The following is a 24472-nucleotide window of genomic DNA, read 5'->3' on the forward strand; positions in this document are numbered from 1 at the left end:
CTCACTAGCTTTATATATATATATGATAGACTCTTCCATCGATTTCAACGTACGAGGTTCCACCACAACAACTAAGTTGCTCGGAAATCCACACAGATAATTTGTTTATAGGGGTTAAGGCTTTGTGTAGAACCAAGCACCTTTTTTGTATTACTGCTAAACTTTGTAAGTGCAGATGACTGCCGCAGAACAGAGTATACAGTAGACCACTTGTTCGTTATTTTTAAATCAGAGTTTCCTTCTCCTAGATATATGTCTTAACGAAGACTGGGGGTGTATCTCTCCCAGTATAGTAATGTGCCTCCAGATACCAACCTGGAAATTTCTACGACGGCGCGGTATATACAGCGCCTAACCTTCCCAGATGGTCCCCTATCCGGTACTAGCCATGAGACCACATGTAATAAATGGTGCTTTCTTCAGCAATCGTATAATTTACTGTTAATAATAATTTTCCTTCTGATAGACATTTAATAAATGTCTATACACATATAAAGAAAAAAAATGACTTTATTTTCTAAACATTCAATTACATTAGTAACTTAATTTTCCAGAAAAAATTTTAATTACTCTTGCTGATGACCTAAAAAAAGAAAACACCTACCATTTACTTCTTATTGTAGAGTTGAGGATTTCTTTTGGAATTCATTTAAAGTGGTGGGTAAATCTGAGGCAATTGTTTGCTATTTACTTTCTTACTTCTCATTGCCACGTGAAATGGTTTTGTTTGGGAGCTAGAATAAGGCACACATTTTCGTTGCTAATCTTTGCATGATGGGATGGAAGTACATATATTTATCTATATGCAAGTAAATACACATTGAGCTTTAATACGAAGTTGATGATGTTTAATCATTGTTGGCACATTTTAAATTCCTATTCAAACCTATTTAATGGCAGTAATATACTTCTGAAGTAGTGTAAGTACAAATTCTAAATTGCCGTTATTATGTGGTATGGTTGATTCGAGATGATGTCAGCTAGACCTGCATAAGAAACGTAGATAGTTAATCGGTTAACTTGTGACAAAGAAATATCTGACATGAAACCAGTTGCTGGCCGATTGTTAAATTATGTACACACAATCTATTGTCCTGAGAGATACAGACACTGAGACCGTCGGGTTAGGAGGTCGAGTCAGAACCCACTCCATTAGAGTTAAATGAATAAAATCTAGTTTTAAAATGGTTGTCTTCTTTATAACTAGCCTCTCATGTCAGAAATGATATGCACTTGGCATAACCACTGTCATAGTCTGCTAAATTATTCCTTAGATCAACCATGTATCCCCAAAGAATGAAATCGCAATGTGAAAGATGTTCTTACTTTTTGATTGGAAGGACATCTCCGGTGCTCAACAGGCAAAGACAAAAATATTATTTTTATTATTCATGCCAATTTTTCAACAGTTTCCTCCTCTTCTCATCTTACACTAAAGTTTTATGAGCACACCATTTTATTTGCTGTCATTTCATAATGAGAAAAGCCATAACAAATTAACCAAACACATTCCAAAGGACAACCACCTGCTAGAAATTTCAACATATTGATTTTTCGCAAACTTGATGATTGGCGTGCTTCCATTTTATATCTTTTTCACCCTCTTACACGCAACAGCAGTCAAATTAATTTCCATCTGAGTGCCTAAATATTTGCATGTTCTGACAGAGACATGACTAAATTAAAAGAAAAAAAAAATGTAATATCCTACCACGTGCACTTTAAGAATATCATGACAGCAACAATTTAGAGAAAGGCATTTTTTAAATTTTATTAATAAACTAGAAAAATACTCGTCATAGGTTATGATAAAATTAATTTTGCAACCAGATAAGTTTTGAAACAATTTTATTTTTTATCCCCAAAATTGAACAAAGAATAAGAATAAAAAAAATATGCTTTTATGAGTTGTGCAAAATGACATAACGTTCCTCAAATGATTCTCTGCTATGATGTTTTTGTTTTTTTTTTGCTAATCTCTATTTGTATAATATTAGGTATGTGTATATTTTCTAATATTTGTATGTGCAAGATCCACTACAAAACTAATTAACTGATGATTATGAATTTTAGAACACAGCTGCTAAGCGTAAGTGGTCCAAATATGGTGTATGTTTTGTTGTATGACAAGACGGTAAAAAAAGGTAAAAGCCGATCATAATAATTCAGATGTTCCTCACATTCTAACGATGGGCATAACTCATCAATTAGAAAATAAGTTTTAGTTTCTTTAGAGTATTTTTTTACATAGGCATAACCCCTTATCAAGGCCAGAGACCACTCGAGAATAAGGGTTAAGAGTTTACAGTAGTCAATTGGACAATGTAGTAATCGTTAGTAATGGAAATTCGGCAAATTTGTTAACTTAAGGGAAACGGCTCATCAAGAACTTGTTTACATTGGACTTGAAGACAACCATATTGTAGTCAGCTGGAAAGGAGGAAAACGGAAGACAATTCCACAGGCGTGCAGTTCTAAGAAAGAAGCTTTGTTCATGGAATCTACGTTTAGGTTTAGGCACAGATAAAGAGTGGGGGGAATTATTGGTAGTGTTTTCAGCTATACGAGTGTTTCTTGTGAAAGTTTGGCGAGGGGGGACCATAGATTGAAGCTCAGTCGAGCACTTGCCATGAAAATAACGATAAAGCAGAGACAAACTCGCAACATCTCTTCTGTGAGATAGAGGTTGCAGGGAAGAGAAAAGGACATCTCCTATGAGGCTACAAAATCTATTTTGAACTCTGTCAAGGCAGGACAAGTGCTTTCTAGCAGCTCCTGCCCAGATGTGGCAACAGTACTTCATCCTTGGACGTACCTGGCTCTTATATAGATAGAGAATTGCATCAGCAGTAAGATATCTTTTAAAGGCCTTTTAGCATCGTAATATGGGCATAACCTCCTAGTTGAAAATTCAAATATATTAAACTAGCAGAGAGACCCGACTTTGCTTGAGATTGAATGATGATCAACGGATGTTTCTCGCTCCCATATGTTTATTCTCACCAAAATCGGCGAAATTCCCCATTTTTCCATCAAATCGATTGATTTTCTGTCTAGTTGGGGACTCATCATGGTGCACCTGGAAAAAAAAGGCTTTACATGCCTCTCCGCACAGTAACTTTGTCCACAATACATTGTAATCTACATTGCACTGTAGAGAACCTACTGTGTATTTTATAAAAAAATTACTTTTTGTATATAATGGCTCGAATTAAAGTTTAAAATACAAAAGTCAAATACCATGCTTTAATTGTGCGCTAAACAGACACATTCATTTCAAACGCGCCCCTATCATATCAAAGAACCTACGATTGATTTTATATGCCATACTTACTGGTCTGTTGTAATAATGGCTTTAATTTAACAAACATTTCAAATGCATCTGTAATGTTAGGCTGTGTAAGGTGTTAACTTTGTTCAGAATCGCCCGTTCTCCTTTCATCGGATTTTTTGATTATTAATTATGGATACTTATCGATGACATTTCAATACGAAACCTATCTAAGAACACTAACGTAGTTTCGTATAAAATTTCCTAAAAATGGGCCCATTTCGACTCCACAGAGAACAAACTCACAACATACAGAGATATAGACACGTAGACAAACAAACAAAATTCCTTTCATATAATAGTAGAGATTAAACACGAATAAAGTAAGATTCTCTGAGTTTCAATTTCTTCTTAAGACCCTTTAAATTTAAGCTTTAAATTTTGGACATTTTCTAGAGTCAAAATTATGCAACAAATCTTGCCCGAAATTAGAATATAGATTCTAGATATTTAGTATAATTATTAAGGCTATGACAACAGCATATGCTTTTCATTGTTTTGACTCTCGGGTATATATCCGACACAGTTAGACACAATTAATCAACCGAGAACCACATCACTCTACATAAAAACATGTAAGATATCAATGGATATATACCTGAGAATCAAAACAAGGAAAAGAATATGATGCTGTTATAGCCCTAATAATTATATCTTGATTTTAATCTTCATAAACTAACATAAAAAGGATGCACGACTGTTCTACTCAGGGAATTTATTTTACCCATCTGGAGACGGGTATTATTCCAGCATATATATATATATATATATATATATATATATATATATATATATATATATATATATATATATATCCAGTTTTTTTAAACGTCTTTTATTTTTATTTTGCTACATTTTGTGAAAAAAAGCGGAGGACTACTGGAAATATAAAAAATAAGATATTAATATAAAAAACAACAACATCGTTTTCATGCTTCATAGATGAGTAAATAAAGAACTGGTTGCCTCGACATCAAGGATACACCTAAAGAAAAGTGATTTTGTTGCTTTCAGACTAAGCTGTGGTCCAATTCAATCCCAGGAAGACGATCCTCCCATACTTTCTAAACAAAATAAGTAAATAAAGAATTTATATCTGATAACATGTTATGTATTACACTGATTTTAGTTGAGACTTTGCATATTTATATCAAATGAACGATTAAAAATATTTTTATGATATGGGGGCATCAGTAAAAAGTAGGACATTTATAAAAAACAAAAAAATGTCCTTTTCGTAAGGACTACACCTAAGTCCTGGGTGCTAATAAGAAAAAATTTTTTAAATGGTATACCGATACAAAACATTTTTTGTTGACAGCATGTGAATTAAAGATCTAAATTTACAAAACAACAAAACAAAACAAAAAGGTAAATATAATGAGCAGATAAATAAAACGTTATCTTGTTAAATGTCTCCCCAGCATTATGGGCGAGAGGAATGGTAAATTAGACTGTGAGGATAGGTACTCCTTCGCCTTAACTAAATAAATCGACCATTGATGATAAATAACAACACCAAAATAATATCGATCAGGATTAAAACTGATATCGATTGAAAATAATTTCAAAGGATTTTTCTTCCACTTTTTTTCTGTTTCTAGCTAGGCGTGGCCACATAAGATCAAGTTGGCTGTTGAAGTCGTCTTTCTATCAGGTTTTGACCTTCTTGATGTTTTTCATTATCTTGACGTCCATCATGTCATTCTAGATGTCAAGCCATCCGTTTAATTAATAGTTAGTAGAAAATGTAAATTAAAGTAATTTACTACTACGTTTTCTTTTATTGTTGTTTATTTAGATATTAAATGAACAGACTTTATCTTAGAACAAAATCAATTATTTAAACTATAAATTTTTATATACTATTTTTTATTTAAATTAACCATTTTACATGTTGATGTACTATTTTTTATTTAAATTAATTATTTCACATATCTTATGTACTATTTTTTATTTAAACTTATTATTTTACATATCTTATGTACTATTTTTTATTTAAACTTACTGAAGTATATTTTTAATATGCTGCATTAACCACGCATTTCCTGAGATTATATTTACGTTTATTTTTATTTCTACTATTTTTTTAACTACACTTTTTCATCTTCAGGGTTATTTTTTTTTATTTGTCACGGATAGTTTGTCAAAGACCGCTGGATATGTTTTTATTAACTACTAGCAGTTCTGACCGTCTTTGGCCGAACCCTATGTACTGATCATAACTTTTATGTGCATATGTATATATTAAAAAGTATGAATATGTACGGTAATTCCTTTCTATATAATAGACTTCCTTAATTACCGTTGGTAGAGACGGCTGACGTCATTTTTTTTTAAATTTTGACCCCACCTTTGAGCCCTTAACATCTATTGTTTTTGGGCTCAAATTCAATTAAAATGTTTGACCCATGTCCAAGTAACCTACATCTAAAATTTCAAGTGTTTAGACCCAAAATTGGCGGAGGAGTTTGGTAGAGTTCTCAAACGTGAAATCGTTGAACTTTGACCCCTTGACGGCCAAATTTCTGGTCGAAAATCGATTAAAATAATTTCCCAAATCTCAATACCTCTTATTTCAAAGCTTGAGTCTCTAGACCGAAAATTGACAGAGTTATTTGGTAAGGAAGTGTACACAGATAGAGAGACAGACAGACAAACAGACACACGCATACACACAGACATTTTCACTTTTATAGATATACTAGCAGTACCTCCCGGCTTTCCTCGGGCCTATGTACTGTTCATCACTTTATGTACATATGTATATATTAAAAAGCGTGAATATGTACGGTAATGCCTTTCTATATAATAGGCTTTCTTAACTACCATAGAGAAAAGTTGGTAGAGACCGCAGACGGAAAATTTTTGCTTAAATTTGACCCCAATTTTGACCTCTTAACATTTATTGTTTTGGGCTCAAATTCAATTAAAATGTTTGATCCATGTCCAAGTAACCTACATCTAAAATTTCAAGTGTTTAAACCCAAAATTGGTGGAGGAGTTTGGCAGAGTCTGCAAAGGTCAACTCTGTAAACTTTGACCTCTTGTCAGCCAAATTTTTGCCCCAAAACTGGTTGAAAAGCTTGCTGCATTGTCTGAATATTCTTCATGAAAAATTTCAAATGTTCAGATCCAAAATTGGCTGAATAGTTTGCTATAGACCGCAAACGTCAAATCTTTTGAACTTTGACCCTTGCGAGCCAAATTTTGGTCCAAAAAACTATTAAAAAGCTTGCCTTATGTCTGAATACACTTTATGTAAAATTTCAAATGTTTAGACCAAAAATTGGCTGAGTAATTTCGTAGAGACCGCAGAGGTCTAATTTTTTTAACTTTGACCCCAATTTTGACCCCTTAACATTTATTGTTTTGGGCTCAAATCAAATTATAAAGTTTGATCCATGTCCAAGTAATCTACATTTAAAATTTCAAGTGTTTAGACCCAAAATTGGCGGAGGAGATTGGTAGAGTTTTCAAGGATCAAATCGTTGAACTTTGAACCCTTGACAGCCAAATTTCTGCCCGAAAATCGATTAAAAATATTTTCCAAAATCTCAATACCCCTTGTGTCAAATCTCGAGTCCGTAGGGGTCAAAGTTCAAAAGATTTAACCTCTGCGGTGTCGAGCAAACTACTCAGCCTATTTTGTGTCTAAACATTTGAAATTTATACATAACGGTATTCAAACATGCGGCAAGCATTTTAATCAGTTTGGGGGCGAAAATTTGGCTGCCAAAAAGTCAAAGTTGAAAAAGTTGACCTTTGCAGATTCTACCAAATTTCTCCGCCAATTTTGAAATTTTAGATGTAGGTAACTTAAACATGCGTAAAACTTTTTTTTTATTTTGATTTGAGACCAAAATAATAAATGTTAAGAGGTCAAAACTGGGGTAATGGTTAAAAAAAAATTACCTTTAAGGTCTCTACGAAATTACTCAGACAATTTTTGGTCTAAACATTTAAAATCTTTCATAAAGTTTATTCACACATAAGGCAAGTTATGAACAGTCCATAGGGCCGGAATAAAGCCGGGTTGACCTGCTAGTAAAAAATAACTCTTCCCTTTAGAACTGTTATATATACACACACACACACACACACACACACACACACACACACACACACACACACACACACACGCGCACGCACGCACACACACACACACACACATATATATATATATATATATATATATATATATATATATATAGGCGTTTATCACTGACGGTATCTATAGGTACAGAATGTGTAATGCTTTCTTAGTAATTCAATAGCATTGTATATCCTAATAAACAATCTTGAATATAAAAAGAGCATTCGTATGTTTGTTACTCTTTAATTGGGCGTTTTAAAGAAACAATAATAAACTTGGATTTGTATGCACAGGTGGGGCAAGATTTCTCATCTGGACTCTGATGTCCTCAGAAAATATAAACAAAACAATCAAGGAAATCTTGGATGATAAATTGGCAGACTCACCTTTCAAGACAGGGCGCATTTATATACAACGCCAGCAAGATATACCTGTATGTATTTTTTTTTTACTTGTAAATTTTTTTTTTTTGTATTTCTTAATCCTAGGGATTATCATTGGATAATCAATTAAGTTTTCACCTTGAGAATTCTGAACATTGTTTTCATTCAAGGGTAAAAACATCCTACAAGATGTTTGCAACAGTTTGTCTTCAGATATTGCCAAAACAATGTTTATTTGCCAATTAGACCTTGAAATGAGGCACTAAATGTATTCTTTAGAGAAACCATCTTCTTGCTTTTTCTAACATATCACTATTAATATTTCTATATGAAAAAATATGAAGTGAAATAAAAACACCATGTTTTCTTTGTGGATCACGTAATCGTTTCTCTTTTAAATCTACATGTACTTTCCTGTTTACTTGCCTCTCCACAAGACAAAGTTAGAGACAAAGTCGGTTTTTTAATGTGGGGAAAAAATCCAGCTCTCTAAAAAGGGATTGAAACAAAAATAAAAATTGACTCTGTCTGGATTGAATTCTCCTTCACTGATCGAGGACATCAAGTCAAGTATCAGAACAGATCAAGTATCAAGTCAAGTATCAGATCAAGTGAAGTATCAGAACAGACACTACACTTTGTTCTGAGCCAATGTTTGATTTGATTTGAGTGTTTTGTTTTATGGCATATCAACACTTTTGGGGTTATTTAATGCTGAATCCATTAATTTTGGCAAAAGTTTTTATGATTCAAGCTCTTTTACATCTTCAAATATTTATTCATGGTGTTTGGTTTGATTGTTTTGTAGAGAAAAAATTGTTTTGGGCTTTGCAGAACATGATTAAGGTTAGTAAAGGCATAGGTAAAAAAAAAAAAAAAGATGAATGTTTGGTGCATTTTAGGTCGGAAAGCCAGTATCTTTAGACAGCCTAATTGACAGCACCAGGCATATAGGTTGCATAGCAAGTGCTTCAGTATTATAATAGGAAATTGTGAGAGCGTAGTTGTTAACAGCATGAGCTGTGGTATTGCTAACCTATGTTCGAATACTGCCAGAGTTACAGGATTACTTTCACTAATACTCTAACGAAAGTTATGACTTTCTTCATACTTGTTTTCTCAGTCTTAATAATAATAATAATAATAATAATAATAATAATAATAATAATAATAATAATAATAATAATAAAGAACACTTTCAAATAACATTTGCAATCAAGTATTTTTATCTATATATATAAAAGCGAAAATGTATGTATGTTTGTGTATATGTTTGGATGTCTGCTAAAAACTTTCGACAGACGCGACGAAAATTCACAAACTCGGTATCACATAAAAGCTCCATCCTTTGCTCGAAAAATATCGAAAAATTGGCCAAAAACGTTAACTTTTTCACCCCGAAATCGACAATTTTCGACAAGAGGGGGATAAACAAAAACGGTCCTCTCGTGACAATGACCGATTCTACGCATGCGTCAGATAACGTCGTGACCTGATTTACTTTAAATAGTTGAAAAACCGAACAAATTTCGTGAACGTCGCCTTAGTCAGTTGTTTAAGGCCTTGGTTCATTATCTAAACGTTTTGGGTTCGAATCGTGGTGTGAGATTTTTTTTTTTTTTTTTTTTTGAGTTTTAAATTTAAATATTGAACCAGTGTTTCGTTTTTCTGTTTTTTTTTTGTTTTTTTTACTTCGCTTATTATTAGCGACACCCAAAAACACCCGGGTACCCACCGATTTTTTAAATTTTAATATCGAAACAGGCTTATTGAAGCCATTTTTCATGTGTTCGTTTTTCTGTTTTCATCGTTCGTTTGCTTTACGTTAGTTTTTTTTTGTGTTTTTCCCCCGCTTAAGTGTTAACGTTGTTTTCCTTTTTACTTCGCTTATAACAAACAAACCTACGTATTTTAGAGGACCGTTTTTGCTGAATTAAGTTCATATATTTTTAATGTGCAGAAAAATTTTCCATAAATTTGAACTCGGTTTAAATTCATTTTAATTATCCTCTAAAATCGAAATGACCACTTAACTTGAGAATCTGATAAAAAGAAGATTCGACTAGGATAGGTAACACTGATTGAAGTATATAACTTCACCTGAACAAAACAAAAATAGAATTTTTGTAGCATTTTTACAGAAATTCTTATATAGAACTAGAATAATACCCGTACCAGAACATGTAAGATTAATTCCTAGAATAGAACAGCTTTGCACCACTTTTATATGCCTTTACTAAGATTAAAATCAAGATATAATATAGTAAATTTGATGCAAAAGATCAAGGGATCTAAGAGGACATTGAAATTAAGCTTAATTGTTACCTAATAACTATGGATCAAATTCAATGCAAATGTGAAATATTTTAATTTTTCAGTGGGAGGTTGTGTCCATATTAAGTGCCCTAAAACCCCTTTAAAATACTCATAAGAAGCACAAATTAGTGTAATATTAAATAATTGATGTCTAATACTTATTGTTAAAATTTCATAAAATTCGGAATTTTTATGAACGGCTTCCATCCCATCTTTGCCTCCTTTGCATAAACTAAATTAAACAAAATATAGCCCACATTACCCATCGTTACACATAGCAGATGTGTTCCTAAGTTCATAATTATCTTTTAATTTATTGAAGACCGATTTCGATACATAGAAATATACAAAGCATACCTTCCTTTAAATAAATAAAAATATTAAACTATTCCAAACAATTAATAGTTCGCATTCAATAGATTGTTTTGCATTCTTTATGACCGAGATGCAATGTTTGGTGGTTCTATGAACAAAATGTTTGGTGATTCTATGAACAAAATGTTTAAAAAATGTTTACCATTATACTTATGACCTCTTATTAAGTATACACCAATGAATACATATGTGTGTGTGTGTGTGTGTGTGTGTGTGTGTGTGTGTGTGTGTGTGTGTGTGTGTGTGCATACGAACTTTCATATTTTGATTTATACATCTATAGATGTTAATATTTGAAGAGAAGTTCTTCAATGAAATGAATTAAAATTCGACAAAAGTCAGAATAAAGAATCTATCTTTTGCACGCGCCCGTGGAACAGTAAGTAAATAGATATATAGTTTCCTTAACAAAGAATAGGACAAATGTACAGGTAATAAAAAAGAGCTTGCCACTTATTAAATAAAATAAACAATAGAGAAAAATTGAAATTTGTAAGGTTACTTGAGAAAAGGACCAATTTTAGATTAAATTTGATATGAGAGACTCAAAGAAAATACTACTAATTTCTGTAGCAGATTTTTCAAAGAACAGAAATGGTGGAAGAATGTTCAATGTATCAACACTAGTTGAACTATTTATATACACAGGATAAGGATCTAATGCTTTAAATTAAATTGGTAATAATGATAGCAAAAAATAACCTCCCGACATTTCTGAATTTTTTAGATGAGGATTAGTTATTCGTAGGATTTGGATTCTTTGGACGACTCTTCTCAGCTTGAGTGTTATTTTAACAATGTTTCGGTCAATGTAACCACTGACCTTCTTCAGATGTATCTTGTCGAACTCGGGGAATTTTTCTGTTGAACTCGGGATATATATATATATTATGATTGCAACGTCTTGTCGGACGAGTGCCACTCCCTCAGACACTAAAAGTCCATGAACCCAAAAATGACTTCCATCGTCACAGGACCATTTTAATAGACAAATGCCTGAGGGAGTATCTATACACAGATGATGTTACAGAGTCTTAGCTTTGTACGATAGCTAAGTGTCTCTCTCGGTTCAAAATGTTGAGATCCAGCAACAAGCAAGAGCAATATAGCCAGCAACAAGTTAAACTGCAGACCAGCTTAATGCGGGTACTGGTCTCCCGCTTTATGTTTTTTTTAAATCAGAGATTTGCTTCTCCTAGAAAGGTTGCCTTCACCATGGCTTACGGGAGCCCTCTCCACCCCAACACACACATACATACACACAAACACACAAGGTGCTAGTTAGCCGTTGACCCCGAAAAAGGGTTCATTCGCCCTTTGGAAGGTCTTGTTTTTAATTCTCCAGGGAGACTAGCCACCCTCCTCACCAAACAAGCCTGATAGGGGAACCAGTTTAGTCGTCGGTGACCCGACCATGAGGCAGGTAGTACTGAATTACATGGTACCAGTAGCATATATGTGACCTGACATACACACACACATATATACATATATATGTATATATATATATATGTATATATATATATATATATATATATATATATATATGATTACTTCATTTAATCACATAAATTAATATACGCAGGTATAATTTATGCATGAATTTTTCAGTATTTACTTCAGCAGTGCTCAGTACATAGATAGAGTTAGGTTGTAAGTTATGGGAATATATATGGCAATTGCCATATATATTCTCATAACATATATATATATATATATATATATATATATATATATATATATATATATATATATATATATATATATATTATGACAACCCCTTTAAGAAATTCGTTTCTTATCGTTGAGCACTTTCAGTTGGATTAAAGTCGGTCAATTTAGCTCTTATGCATAGATCATCATATAATGATTAAATCACTGTCTGGCTGACGTAAATGAACATTTAAAAAATTAAAATGTTTAAATTCAACGTTATTTCACGCGGTTAATGGTAGTCGAATAGATTAGGTCTTCGCTAATCGAGCCAGAGATGTTTTGTGTTGCGGAGTTCCAATCATTCGATTGGTATTAATCGTGACACCCTGCACTGAAGATTCCTGAAAGGATGAAACACTAGTGTCTGTAGGTATTTAATTATTATATATATATATATATATATATATATATATATATATATATATATATATATATATATATATATATATCTGTGTGTGTGTACTGTACAATTTATTTGCATTACTCAGTGTCTGCCAATTTAAAATACATTCAGATAACTGACTACACACAAACGCTGATAACTTTCATTAAATAAAAATGATTGGACCTGTGTAAGAAAAGGTTTATTGGAAAATCTACCCAAACAGATATTTAAGATAAAATTCTAAGATTATATTTTTCATCTTGAGCAAAAAGAAATTTTACTTGTTGGCCAAAATCTTCATCAAAACATTGGCAGATATTTCTCTATTTGGATAAAGAAAGAAACAAAGTTGAGCTGGCAAACAATTTGGCAGGCAGAAACAGTAGAAGGTAGATTTATATATAATATTTTGTCTGGCATTCATTGGACAACAGTTCCTCTACCATTCCCTGTACGATCAGCTTCATTTTGCCAAAAGCTAATACAAGGGAGATAAATGCAAATTAAGTTGGAAGCAATTACATCTTTGTATAATTAGTAAATTACAAGTTTGTTATGAATGAAGTGTAGGCGCAGGAGGATATATGTGGGGAGTATTCAGTTAATGATTTGTAAAGTCTTGGACAAATTTAAGAAATGCATGATAATGAAATTAATGAAAAAAGTGGAGATTTTGGATAGAAACATATTTAATGTATGTGATCAAAAAAGAGAAAAAACTGTTTTACATGAAGAAAATAAGCCGTCCTGAAAGCAATCTCGAAATAAGTATTTAATTGCAAGGCAATAAAATTGCACAATTTTAAATGAATTAAGAAATCAAAAGTAAAAAAAAAAGAAAAAAGAAAATGGGGAGAGAATAGAAATGTCCTCAGATATTTTATATTTCTTTTGTATCTTTCAATATGTCTAAACCAGGTATATAATATGGAAACATTAACAATCTTTAATGTTTAAGTAAATTCGTACATTTTTTTATGTATAGTTATAAATCATGGATGTTTCATGCTGAATTTGAAAAAATCCTGTTGAGTATTTCTGATACCAATAAGTGTTTGTTTTTAGTGATAGAACTAGTAGAGGCAGCTATTCAATTCAAAGATATAATAGATAATCCTGATAAAGATGTGGAGGAGTTTATTGTGTAACAAAGGTTGTGAAGTGCTCAACCCCATCTCGTCTTAAATGGCATTATTTGAATCCAGAGCCATCCAAGATGACTAGACATAATAGCTCTCTCATATTCTACACCTGGTATTTCCAAGTTGTCACCCATTTTGTTACTGATCAGGCTCAACGCTGCTTAACTCCAATGATCTAACAGGAACTAGTGTGTCCACGTGATAACAATACATGGTAACAATAGGATTAACATGTACTCAGTATCTCATGCTTCCTGTAAAATCTACAATAAACCTATAAATTAGTTTTAAAATCTATTAGTGGCTAACAGAAAAACAAAAAATCTTAATTATGATATAGATTACGGCGAAATTTAATCTGCAACTAGTCATATTATGAAGAAATAACAGCAATAATTTGATTAACATTATCACATAAAAATTGTCTTAATTGTTTAATAAAAATTTAATGCTCTAATCTAAATTGTACAGCAAACTATATATAAGCAACAAATTATGTAGTATTTTAGAACTAATGCAACTACATTTGAAATTACGACTAAAGAAAATGTATTCTAGTTAGGAAGTTAGTGAGAACAATAGCATTCTTTGTGTGAGCAATAAAAATTGATATATATTCAAACATTGAAAGAAATCTTCAGGAAAATTTCATATGAACTGTATATTGGCCTTATTTCAAATCAAATTTTATTAAACAAGAAATAATTAAAGAAAAAGCCAAACAAGAAATTAACAAAATTATATAAAGATGACTTTTACACAATTAAGTCAGATTGTTTACTGTTAACATTATTAATGTAAAATTGGTAAATTGTAGATATAAACCGCTTCATGCCCTCCAAAAAATTTCAGCAAAAACCTAACAGCCAGCCGTGCTTCTCTCCAGTATATGCTGCTGCTATTGTGCACAGAAATCACTTTCCGTTGCTTCTAATGTAATAGATGTACTGAGACTAAAGCCTTCAGGAGTGCCAGCAACCATTGTAAAAGAGTAATAAAGAATGTGGGAGAGTTGTATGCTCACTCCGTCAAGTCCAAAGTAGCTGAGCAGCGGCTTGGTTGCCATCAGTTTTGGCAAATAACAAACAGGTTCTGAACAGAAGTATGTGCTCTATCCCAACCATCATCAATAGACCTGAGGTACTCTCATCAACATCGAACAAAGCAAAACTTATCCTATGCCATTAGAGCTGCCAATTGCCCATATTTCCTCATGTGTCTGAAAACACGCTATGCGACATAAAAATATCTGTGTTGCCAAGCTAATCAAAAACCTTGATTCTAGTAAAGCAATTGCCCCTGACAGCATTCCAACTATAGTGCCAAAAAAGCTTCAACCAGAACTTGCTCCCATACTTACAAAGATGTTTAAGCATTATCTTAATAAGAATTGCTTCCAAACACTCTGGAAGACCTCATCAGTCTACTCTGTATTTAAAAATTCAGGTGACAGGTCATATCACTCTCAGTATAGATTAATAAGTTTCATGTGTATCATGAGTAAGTTGCTGAAATCTGTGTTTAATAGAGAAGTAGTCAACAACCCCAGAAAAAAATAATCTCCTCAGTAACATGCAATATGGTTTCCGTTCTGCTAGATCTACAGCAGATGTGCTCATAGGATTAGCGAATCTCTCAACAGCTTCCCTTTTAGGACATATCAAAAGCCTTTGATAGGGTATGGCATAAAGATCTCCAGTTACTGTATAGTTGGAAATGCCTTCTCATTTATGAAATCATTTCTCTCTGGTAGGTTCCTAATAGTAGTATGATGGGCAGAAATTAGAAGCTCACAGTATTAATGCTGGAGTCTCTCAAGGATCCATCCTGGGCCCAACTCTCTTCCTGATCTACTTCAATGATCTCCCAAATCACATTCTAAGATCATTTGTTTACATTTATGCTGATGACACTATCGTCTATGGCAACACTTCATAGGCCATAAATGACCAAGTTCTTTCTGGTTCTCTGTCCTCTGATCTTGAGTATGTGGTACAATGGGGAAAGAGCTGGATGGTTAATTTTAATGCATCTAAAATCAAGTAACTATTTTTACATCATCAACGCTCTGATTTCCATCTGGCATCAACTGAAATGAATGGCTCTCGTCTTAGTGAGGCTCCATGTTTTGACAAACTTCTGGGCTTGACTTTTACTCCTGATCTGAAATGGAACACGTAACATCAAATCCGTTGCCAAGGCTGCTGGAAAAATGATGGGATCATTCTACTGTTCCAGTAGATACCTCACTGCTGATGCAATTCTCTACCTGTATAAGAGCTAAGTACGTCCAAGGGTAGAGGACTGTTGCCACATCTGGGCAGGAGCTGCTAGAAGAACTTATCCTGCCTTGACAGAGTTCAAAGTAGACTTCATAGCCTAGTGGGAGATGCTCTTTTCTCTTCCCTGCAACCTCATTCCCTCAAAAGAGAAGTTGCAGGCTTGGCTCTGCTTTATCTTGGCTCTGCTTTATCATTATTTTCATGGCAAGTGCTCGTCTGATCTCCAATCTATGCCAAACTTTCATGAAAAAAACTCGTCTAGCTGAAATCACTATTAATAATTACCTCCACCCTTTATCTGTGCCTAAATCTAATCCATGAACAAAGCTTAAAACTGCACGATTGTGGAACTCTCTTCCGTTTCTATGCTGTCCAGCTGACTACAATATGCTCGTCTTCAAGTTCAACATAAACAAATTCTTGATGAGCCATCCCCTTAAGTAATCCAATTTACAAAATTTCCACTACTAGCGATTACTACGATATTGCCCCATTGACTACAGTACACTCATTAACCCCTATCCTTGATAGCCTCCGGGCCTTGATAAGTGGAGACTCTTTGTAAAAGGAAAAAATTCAAGTTTTGTGTGATAATAATACATTTTTATAATACTATCTTTATATTTTATTTGAGTTCTTTTTCTATTTTATTATAACCAACATTAACTTATATTATTCATGTTTATGTGTAATTATTCCAGAATTTATTACATTTATTTCTCATACAAAGAACAAATATTGACTATATATATATATATATATATATATATATATATATATATATATATATATATATATATATATATATATATAGCAAGTTAAAGGTATTCAGGAGATAAAACTCATGAATTAAAACGAGGTTATTAAGAGTGCTCAATAAAAAAGAGCAAAATATAATATTCTATTCATATAGACAAATATTACATAGTCGCTAAGCTGAACATGCTAATGTTTTGGACAAATTGGTTTGCAAGAAACCAAAAGTCACTCGTCAGGCTACCTAAAAATGTTTATTTTACACGAAAAGCATCTGGTTCAAACATGGAAGAAGTGAAATATATTTTTTATTTATAAAGATATAATATTAAAACGCTAAAATTAGGAGGGGTTGACATTAAGTGACATTTTAGACTCAAAATAGAAGGCAATAAGAGGAAAGAAAATGTCAAGACTTAAATGGAAAGAGTAGACAGATATAAAAAAAGGTAAAGAGGCAGACTTATATGTGGCGGATTATTATTACATCGATCTTACATTTAATCTTTTCACTCCTTCCTTTTTCTTTTTGTAACAAGGTTCACATCTTTTTTCTTCTTCATTTTTCCTTTTCTTTTGTTTTTCGTTTTCCTTTCCTTTCTCTCTTTACCTTTTTTTTATCTCTGTCTACTCTTTCCATTATGTGACCCCCTGGTGCCACACCCCTGTTGGTGGGAGTGAGAGATGTAACCTATCAAAAGTTACCCTTCTCCATGATGAGTTGTCCTGGCAAATTTTGTAGCTCTATGTTAAACGGTGTGAGCATGCATAGGTTCCCCTAATAAATGACCTCGCCAACCTGGCACCTCACTTTATCATACCCATGTCAGATCCTTGATACCCTTCCCATCATTGTATGTAGTCAGTTTAGTATACTAGTAAACCATATATGAGCCTATTTGTGTACAGAAAAACAGACAGATGGACGTTGAGCGTTTATATATATATATATATATATATATATATATATATATATATAGTATAATGAAGCCGTATTATATATATATATATATATATATATATAGTATAATGAAGCCGTATTATATATATATATATATATATATATATATATAGTATAATGAAGCCGTATTATATATATATATATATATATATATATATATATATATATATATATATATATATATATATATATATATATATATATATATACACACAGTGTATCACAAAAGTGAGTACACCCCTCATATTTCTTCAAATATTTAAGTATATCTCTTCATGGGACAACACTGAAAAAATGATGTTTTGACACAATTAAAAGTAGTCTGCCTGCAGCATATATAATAGAGTTGATTTATTTTCTCCTCAAAATGTAGCCATTAAACAAAAACAACAAAAGTAAGAATACCCCTTACGAAAAGTTGTCAATATTAACATAAAACATGTCAACTCTCAATATTTTGTGTGGCCACTATCGTTATCCAAAACTGCCTTTACTCTCTTGGGCATGGAGGTTACCAGAGTTTCACATGTAGCCACTGCAATACTCTTCCATTCTTCAATTACGACATTACGGAGCTAGTGGATATTTGAAACTTTGTGCACCTCCATCTTCTGCTTGAGGATGGCCGAAAGATGTTCTATTCGATTCAAGTCTGGAGACATGCTTAGCTAGTCCATCACAATTACCCCCAATCTCTTCAGTAAAGCAGTGGTTGTCTTGGATGTGTGTTTTGGGTTATTGTCATGCTGGAACACTGCTCTGCAACCCAGTTTCTGGAGAGAGGAGATCATCAGTATTTGACAGGACATGTTGGAGTTCATGTTTTCCTCAATGAAATGTAACTCTCCAATACCTGCAACCCCAGACCATGACATTCCCACTACTATGCTTGACTTTAGACATGACACACTTATCTTTGTACTCCTCACCTGGTCGCCACCACACATGCTTAAGGCCATCAGAACCAAACAAATTAAATTTTGTCTCATCAGACCATAGGATATGGTTCCAGTAATCTATGGGTTTTGTTGACATGTCTTCAGCCAACTGTTTGCGGGCTTTCCTATGTATTGCTTCCTCCTGGGGTGACAGCCATGGATGCCAATTTGATGCAGTGTGCAGTGTATGATCTGAACATTAATAGGCTGAGTCCCAACCTCTTTAATCTCTGTAGCAATGCTAACAGCATTCCTACCTACGCCGATCTTTCAAAGAAAGCATTTGGATGTGACACTCAGCACGTGGACAATCTACCCGAGGCCTGTTCTGAGTGGACCCTGCCCTTTTAAAATGCTGGATGATCTTAGCCACTATGCTGCAGGTAAGTGTCAAGGTGTTAGCCATCTTCTTGTAGCCTTGGCCATCTTTATATAGTGCAACAATACGTTTTTTAAGATCGTCAGAGAGTTCTTTGCAATGTGGTGCCATGTTGGAACTTTCAGTGACTGGTAAGACAGAGTGTGAGAGCTGCACTACAAATTTGAATACATCTGCTCCTGGCATAGTTACACTAATGAGTCAGATGATATTTTGCAGGGGGAAAAAGCAGTACTCAATTTAGACATTTAGAGGTGTAGTTTTTTAGGATTGTACTCATTTTTAGGTGTGTAGTTTCTTAGGGATATACTCGCTTTTGTTGCCAGGGATTTAGCTTTTAATGGCTATATTTTGAGTTATTTTGAGGGGAAAATGAATTAACTCTGTTATATATGCTGCAGACAGACTTATATGGCATAATCACGTTTGACACACCGGTTCCTGTCAGATCACCGAAGTTAAGCAACGATGAATCTGGCCATTTGTCAAAATTGTGGGACTTCCAGGTGCCGCTTATCTCGGCATTGTTTCCAGTCGTCCTGGACTTCTCCTTGCCACTGGACTCAAGCAGTGCTGATTCAGGAAAGCTGTGGTTGAAGATTGCCACACAATTACATGTTTCTTTTAACTTTAACCTCTATTATGACCCCTTAACATTTATTTTTTGGGGCTCAAATCAAGTTATTATATTTAAAATTTTAATTGTTTATACTATAAAACTAGCAGAGGAGATTGGTTGAGTTCTCAAAGATCAAATCGTTGAATTTTGACTCCTTAACAGCCAAATTTCTGACCGAAAATGAATTACAAAGATTTTCCCAAATCTTCATACTCTGTATATCAAATTTCGAGTCTGTAGACTATAAATTAACAGAGTTGTTGCGTAGGGAAACATACACAGACAGACACACAGACACAGAAAGACAGACAGGCAGACATTTTCACTTATATATGTGTGTGTGTGTGTGTGTGTGTGTGTGTGTGTGTGTGTGTGTGTGTGTGTGTGTGTGCAGGATACGTTATATGACATCATCAGATATGATGTCATAGAAAAAAGACTTCAAAAAGAGGGAGAGAGTAAAAATGAAAGTAAAGATTCCCAAACAACACCGGGTATATACTAGTATATATATATATATATATATATATATATATATATATATATATAAGATGACATACCTACATAGTTATGTAAAGATAAACGCAGACACATACATACGTGCATAAATATCTATTTAAATAGGTATGCAGATATAAACACGCACACACACACACACACACACACACACACACACACACACACATATAAATGCATATATGGGTGTGTCTAAATCTGCATGTATATATTTGTAAACTTTTGGTATGGTTGTTTTGATTGCAAACTCATCGCCTGTAATTGGCCAATTATTTTTTTATGGACTTTCTGATCAAATTTATTTTTGCCTGCAATCAATAGAGATACAAATGTAAACGGATCTGCTACAAATAGATGCAACATTTTATTTTTTGCTTCTGAGAAGCAGGTGAAAAAAGTAGAAAAATATGCTCTTACGGATTCATCTGTTTTTCTTGTGTCTGGAAATACATGCAAATTTTATTTACATCCATGTGTAAATCTATCACTGTGTGTGTCGCTATGCAAACAAATATAATTTTATGTTAATATTTACATCAACGTTTCTTTTCGTGCATGCAAAAGGTGTGTGTATCATGTGGATACATCGCATATATTTCAATGTATATTTTTGTGGAAAATAACAGTTAAATCAAATACAAAGATAGATCAAATATAGATAAAAGTTATTTTGCTAACTGCTTTTCCTCTGAAGAAAAGAGTAATTCTTTGAAACTCCATGGAATAAGCAAATACTTCTCTTAATTTTGTATCGTTTGTTCTAATAATAAATGTCGTAAATAGTAAATTGTAAAATTTTAACTTCCTTTAATATACCAATAGTCTATCTAGAATATTGAGCATTTTCATCTGGATAGGATTTTCCTATATATATATATATATATATATATATATATATATATATATATATATATATAAGAACAAGTCGTATATTATAAATAATATTGGTTGAGATTAATTTATAGAATATTAATTCTTTAATATTTATAATATACTTTAGTTTTGCTATCTTGGATTATTTTGGTAAATTTAACTGTAATTCTTATTTCATTATATATATATATATATATATATATATATATATATATATATATATATATATGTGTGTGTGTGTGTGTGTGTGTGTGTGTGTGTGTGTGTGTGTTCTCTATCTTAGGTTGAGCATATTGGGAAATGATATACAAATTACCATTAGCGTATAAAGCAATGCTCTTTGTGTAAACAAATTGAGCTTAGGACGATGTAAAAACATACAATGTTGTTACTTACTGCCGAATAGCGCAACGATTAGAAGCTCCGACTGTCGTTTGGGCGATCGGGTTTCGATCCTGGCTTGAGATAGTTGCTTGTCTAGCCGCACTGATGAGCTGTGAAACAGCGAAACACTACTGTATGTAGGTATATATATATATATATATAGAGAGAGAGAGAGATGTACTTTCAGTTTTAACATTTTCAACTTTAAACTCTGAAATATATATATATATATATATATATATATATATATATATATATATATATATATATATATATATATATAATTTGTACGTGGCTGGCATATATTTTGAGCTTGTGTATTCCTAGATATTCAAATATATAATTGCATCAATAAATGGGAACTTATGAAATTTCCAAAAAAGGTGGTATATCTATCTATCTCTCTATCTAACTATCTACTATCACATAAAAGTCACTTTGTGTGTGTATATTCTTTATAGGTTCCTAAACGGCTGAGCTTATCTTTTGCAAATTTCACACAAAGGTAATTTATATGTCTAACAGTGTTCTTAGATATGTTTTGTACAAAAATTAATCCCATTGATATCGAAAATCGAAAAATCCAATCCTAAAAATATTTTTTTCTTATAGAAAAAATAGAATTATTACAGGGGAATGTTTATACGTTACACCGTTAAGGAAGATAATAAAATCTTAGCAAATGATTTCTTCTTAAAAACACATCTAGAAATATAGGTCAGTAGTAGAGCATTCGACTACAAATCGAATGACACTTGTTCAAGCCCAGAGTACCTCACCGTTTTATTTTTATCTTTTCTTATTAATGAGTTCAATTCACGATAAAAGAAGAGATACCATTTAAAATCGCCACAAATCATTTCTTCGTTTATATATTTTAAAAATAAACATTAAACAAACGGGACTTTGCCAGAGTATTCATCGTCCAGCTCAAATATCAGCTGACGTGATATTTTAACCAAACACAGACGGAATTGTTTCGACGACATTATTATTATTATTTTTAATTTTTATTTTTTCCAAATTAATCCACCGGGCAAATTATTCCTTGTAATATATAATAATCAATAGAGGTTTGAGTGTATGATAATACGGGCGCAATATGAATGAATTAAAATATCATGTTTAAGCGTATTGTATGACTGAGCAACGCCGGACGTCCAGCTAATATATATATATATATATATATATATATATATATATATATATATATATATATATATATATATATATATCTTCATTTGTATATGTATAACTGGGTCTATATATATATATATATATATATATATATATATATATATATCCTTATGTGTGCTTATGTATATGTTTCTGTGTGCGCGTGTATGGATGTATGTGCTCATAGGTCGTGTGTATATGCATGGGTGGGTATTCGTATATCTAGATCTGTGAGCTGTTGATGTCTATATATGTGCGTGTATCTATGGGTATGCATGGCTGAACGTATGTATACGGATACAGCTGTATCTGAGTTTATATGCATATATTTGTTTATATGTGTGTATGTACCTGTATCAGCGATGCATTTAACACTGAAAATAAAGTTAAACATAACCACTGTCCAAAGCACCATGTTAGGGGCCCACCTCATATATATGTGAACTTAACGATGCGTCTACCTAACCTTGCATTATTAACTGTACCCATGTATTTATTATTTATTCATTATTATTTATTTATCTTAAGTTTACTTTACTTTATTTACTTGGTATAAATATATACATGTCTGTATATATATATATATATATATATATATATATATATATATATGTGTGTGTGTGTGTGTGTGTGTGTGTGTGTGTGTGTGTGTGTGTGTGTGTATGTGTGTGTATATGTCTATATATGTCTGTATGTTTATATTTTTATTAATATCTATATTTATGTAATTGTATATAGAAGTAGATATGTGTGTATAGGAGTAGATATGTGTGTATGCATGTATATGTACATCTACTTATTACTGGAGATCTATATCTCCACATATATGTATATATATATATATATATATATATATATATATATATATATATACATATATATATATATATATATATATAGAATAAAGTATGAAAATATATTTATGGCAGTGTTTTCATGAAATTCATTCCAGACAAGGCATTAAGCCACTTTATGTAAGGAGCTAACATTAATTATTAATAAAACTATACAAAGGCCTTGGCGTTTCATTTCCAAAGACAATTGTCAGGATAGTGGCACAAAATATTTTGTAACAAAATATTTGTGCATTTAACCTGATGATTCCCCTCGGGGATGAAAAGCAGACGCCTATGTGTAACTTAATTGCCATAAATATATGCATATATCCATACCATACTACTACTCTTTACTCACATATTAAGCATTGTTGAAGCAAATACTGAAAATCTATATACAATATATTTGATCACTTTATAATATTATATATATATAAAATAATCTTGACGTTCAAAAGTATGTTTCAAATTTTCAAAAAGCCTTTTAAATCTGTAAGAAAGGTATAAAAAATTTTAATTATTCGACAAGGAATACAAATAAAACACACACACACATACATTCATACATACATACATACATATATATATATATATATATATATATATATACACACACACACACATGGCACAGATCGGACTCAATGCTCCAGGTTTGAGTTCTGTCTGGTTACTGGTGTTACTTTTATGAATACAGTTTAGAAAAGTATGAATCTAAGCTACAAGTAGACTAGATTCTCAACTAATATAAAGTAAGAACACCTCCGAAATGACAACAGCTTCTTTTCCTAATCCTGGTATTGTCTCCAAACTTTATAAAATTGTTGGCTCTCGAAATTAAATAATGCTGATTAACCAGAGGTGCAATTGGGGATAGTAAAACCGTTGCATCCTTACAAACTCCTCCCCTTGTAGAAACACCCTCTCTGGGGTATTCATTGTTTCTTGAACCTTTATACATATGAGGTGCCTTTAATAAGTTTCCAGAAGTTTTTCGTATGGGGACTTTTA

The 24472-nt window shown here is 32.4% G+C and overlaps 1 protein-coding gene across 3 annotated transcripts in view; it reads right to left on the reverse strand.

The window, feature by feature from the left end:
- Nucleotides 1-24472, reverse strand: part of LOC145297661 (uncharacterized) — a 996083-nt gene that overhangs the window by 140435 nt on the left and 831176 nt on the right. The window lies entirely within an intron of this gene.

The sequence above is a fragment of the Euprymna scolopes genome, chromosome 18 (assembly GCF_053919585.1).
Source record: "Euprymna scolopes isolate OS-2025 chromosome 18, ASM5391958v1, whole genome shotgun sequence".
NCBI classification, from domain to species: Eukaryota; Metazoa; Mollusca; class Cephalopoda; order Sepiida; family Sepiolidae; genus Euprymna; species Euprymna scolopes.